Source organism: Silene latifolia, chromosome 8 (assembly GCF_048544455.1).
Source record: "Silene latifolia isolate original U9 population chromosome 8, ASM4854445v1, whole genome shotgun sequence".
NCBI lineage: Eukaryota > Viridiplantae > Streptophyta > Magnoliopsida > Caryophyllales > Caryophyllaceae > Silene > Silene latifolia.
The window spans coordinates 6638111-6642373 of record NC_133533.1 but is presented as its reverse complement, the minus strand read 5'-3'; the positions used below and the strand labels follow the sequence as shown (position 1 = coordinate 6642373).

The following is a 4263-nucleotide window of genomic DNA, read 5'->3' as shown; positions in this document are numbered from 1 at the left end:
AAACAAATGACCCATCTCCCCATGCCTTTTGGCTGGCCACCTACCCTCCATTGTCCCCTCTTTCAATTCTCATTTCCTCCATAATTCACTCTCTCTCTCCCTTTCATCAAACACCAAATTCATCTCAAAAATCCCCCTTACAATCCCTAAATCCACCATAAATCCTTCATTTCTCCACCAAATCTCATAAAAATTATATATTTGAAATCCTCTCTTCAATCCTCATCTACTAGTAAGCTTTATTTTCATTTCCCCCAATTTTGTTTTAAGGCTCATCTTTTAGGGTTTTCGAATTTAAGCCTAATAATTGTGTTTTTGTTGTTCTTATAGGTGAAGAATTTGAAGATGAGTTAGGTGACTCATATATTGTAGAAGATGATGAGTGATTTCGGTTTCTAGGGCTCTTTCTCAAGTGTTATTGTTCTCTTTTTCTAGCTTAAGGTAACTATTCCGAGTCACTCGACGAATTAATGTCACATTAGTAGTTGTATTTGTTGTTGTTTGTTGTCGTTTGTTGTTGTTTGTTGTTGTTGTTTGTTGTTGTTTGAGACGATCTTGTTGATAAATGAATGAATGGAGTAAGATGAGTATGTTTATGTTTAATTTATGTTACCCATTTGTATATTATTGTTTGGAACAAATTTGGATGAGGAATTATGTGTTGTGACAAGTCCGTGTTTTGGCCGGAACGCGTCAGTACCGGAATGAGACGGTTTCCAATGTTTCCAAAAATATGACAGATTGAACAGCATCGAAAAATTAGGTGGTTTAGCCACTTGAATCACTCAATTCGGAGTCCGTATGAGTAAATGGCGTCATTTTATCGATTATAAATTTATAGAAGAGTTTACCCTTGTGTGAGACGGTTATTTATGCTATTTTATTATGCGAGAATTTTGTGGAATTAGTTATTTTGTAAGTTGGAATGTTTTCTTTATGTTGATAGTGTTCACATGATAGGAATGGGAATATTGCATGAGAATGATATTGTAATGAATGTTGTGATTTGGGCCAACATGGGTCAAGACTCTGAGCTGGGCCAGATTGACCGAACGAGTTTGGTCAAACTAGGTTTAAACCGGTCAGCCTCGATTTGACCGATGACCCGTCGCGGGACTCGGGTCGAGGGTTTGTCTTTGAGGTGAGATTGGTTGTTATTGGATGTTTTGTGTTGATGCCTTGATATTTGTAATTATCATTTCACATGTTGGTTGTTGGATGCTTTGGATGCCTTATGCTTGAGTCTTGTTGCCTCTTTGCCATTTTAGCTTGTTCTCATGGATTATGGTACTGTTGGTTAGCTGGAATTTGGATTATTATTGATATTGGAGATATTGTTGGATTGTCAGCTGAATATGCTCTTGCGTAGCCTTTCATATGTTAGAGTGTGTATGATCATTTGTGTGTGCAAGTTTGGACTCTTTGCCCCTCTTATGGTTAATTGGGTGTCCTACTTGTCTTGTGTGGCGTGGGTTAAAGCATTCAAGCTGGGACTAGGTCCTAGGTGAGTATTTCGGCCTTCGTCATAGATAGGCCATTATAGTCTTTGACGAGTGTATGTTTGCGGCTTAATAGCCTTTGTGTCTTAGCTTTGTGGGTTTATATCCAAGTTAGGGCATGACCTCCTGACGTACTCTTAGAAGTATGTGGTCAGCTTAAGTACTAGCCAACCCTTTGGTGGACTCCTGAGGGGTACTCATGTGGTGTTATCATGGGTCTTGGATGCGGTAGTTTTCCGCATGTCGCTAGGTCTGCGCAGGTTTAGGACTAGGGTGTTTACCTTACCTCGTGGTATAGACTCGAGTTACAGAGTGACTATTGACTGTACTAAGAACTTATGCCTGTCTCTAGATATACTTTCCTTTCTTGTTTGATGATTCTATGAATTATAGAAGGTGAGATGCAAGCCGGCTATGGTTGATAGAGTTTGGATTCCTGGATGTTATGTGATTCACATGATAGTGTAGTATGAGTCGGTCTAGTATTCACATGCTAGGACTATGTGTTGTTGTATTGTTGTTCACATGATAAGCACGATTGTCTAGCATCTATATGCTAAGGCTATGTGTTATTCATATTCATATTCTTATGTTTACATGTTATATTAATTATGATATTTCGTGGCTGGGAGAACTCGGAGTTACTCCCCACTGACTGTGGCTTTCGTATTTGTATAAAATGCGATTGACAGGTAGGTGATGCATATATAGGGTACATGGACGAGCTAGCGAGCAAAGTAACCTTGGGACCTAGATTGACTTTATTTTATTGTGACCCTTAAACACTTTTTATGTCATATACTTTTTAGGGACATATGTCTCCCTTTTTCATATTTGGGTTGTATAACTTTGTTTCGCGACTTTAGCGATGTTTTATTTATGAGACTTATTTTAGACCTTGCATGTTTGACACCTTCCCACTTGGATAATTTTATAACAGGTTCAGGTTTTAAAAATTACAGGTTTTTACCCAAATGAACCTATTACAAACATATTCATCCAGTTTTTATCTAGAATTATGTGTTTACTTTTCCGCAATGAATGAGGGTGTCACACTTAGCTAGTCTTCCTTCTTGCTTGTAGATATTTTGTACCATGGTAGAATTCAAGATATGCCTTTGCTTCCGATCATTGCTCAAAACTCCATTATTATCCCGACACTCGAAAAACGGCAATAGTGACGTAAATCATGTAAAACCGCATCCCAATGTCGCTTTATTGTACTTAAAATATGATAAATAGATAGTAGAAATACGAGCCTATCAGTAGCTCGAAAATAACCCGCTTTTTTCAACTGAATCTAAATACAACTCGGTCCAATAATAACACCCATTTTAGGGTCAAGACTTGTCCGACCCACGTGACCCAACGTTTAACTAGGTAAGCTTACTGAAGTTTTATATTCAAATCATATATCGTTAGTTATGTATTTGCAAAAATTATAAAAGTTAAATATTTTTAATGTATTCGTAAAGACGAATCAAACAAGATCCACATGAATATATTTTCACTTATGTATTGAGAGAAAATTGAAATTAAATACTCCCTCTGTTTTTCTATGTATGACTTTCTCACATTTCGAGACACACACTTCTCTCTTCAATATCTCTCAAATTATATGCTTAAATATAGTGATATGTATACTCATATAAAAGAGTTTTTCATAAGGAATTTAATGATATAACTTTTATAATTTTTTACCAAATATATTTTTATAAATATTAAAGTCAAAGGCTCGCCTCGAAAAAACAAAACGTCATATATTAAAATGGAGGGAGTATTTATTTGTGAATCGTGTAGAAAATTAAAAGTGGTAGAGTGGAGTTGAATGGAGGGAGTAGTATACAAATGATAAAAAAAATTCCAAATTAAGACTTTTAATACAATCATGAATCATGATATGGACTCATAGTGGCCAATCAAAAACTCAAAATACACCACCAATCATCTAACTAGAATTAACGAATCATCAAAGTTTCTATTTTTGATTTCTCAAAAGTCACTAATTTGTTGAAGTTGAAGTGAAATTGACACTTATTGACTCAATGTACAACCAACGACCATGTCAACATGAGGTTGAAATTCAAAATGTGTATGCCAAAGCCTAACAATTTTGCCTATTGTCCAACTTTAATTTTGGACTCGGGCAAAGAGACCTTTGTTGTTTGATAGAGTCACAAAAATACTTGTCCCTTGAGCTACTTAGACTGGAGTTCGGATTCTTTGTCTTATTTTTGTGAATTAGTAAATATTACTATATTGATCATATATGATAAAGATGAAATTGGTTTAGAGTAAATATTACTAATATTTCATGTTAGATAACAAGTGTCAAAATTGGAATTTTGGTTGATGTTTTTGTTTGTGGAACATTTACTTTATAGGCAAATACCTTACTAAATACCAAAGATATTTAGTTTATTACTAATATTTCATGTTAAATCATGCAATGGGCATGGGTCGTACCTTGATTTAACATAGTATCAGAGCCCACGGTTATTATCCTAGGTATGATGAACTAACTGGGCCTATTATTCGCAACCGTTGGAAAATAACACGGTTTGCTTTGACGGCTGGAAGAGAGGCCTAATTGCCCCCTTGACAGATTTAAATGGGCCTCACATGTGAGGGGGAAGTGTGAAGAAAACCACTCATATATTCTCACATGTGAGTGTCCCACATTGATAGAAGAGGGGAGGAGTTACCACTTTATAAGACAATGAGCTACTCCTTCTATTGTCAATTGGTTTTGGAGTGGAACCTC

General features: G+C 36.0%; 1 long non-coding RNA gene across 1 annotated transcript; it reads left to right on the top strand.

Moving 5' to 3' along the window:
* On the top strand, positions 1 to 2395 carry LOC141594033 (uncharacterized). The gene is made up of 3 exons (XR_012521983.1): positions 1 to 232; positions 331 to 441; positions 2192 to 2395. It is a non-coding gene; the product is annotated as an uncharacterized LOC141594033 (long non-coding RNA).
* Positions 2396 to 4263: the final 1868 nt, after the last annotated feature.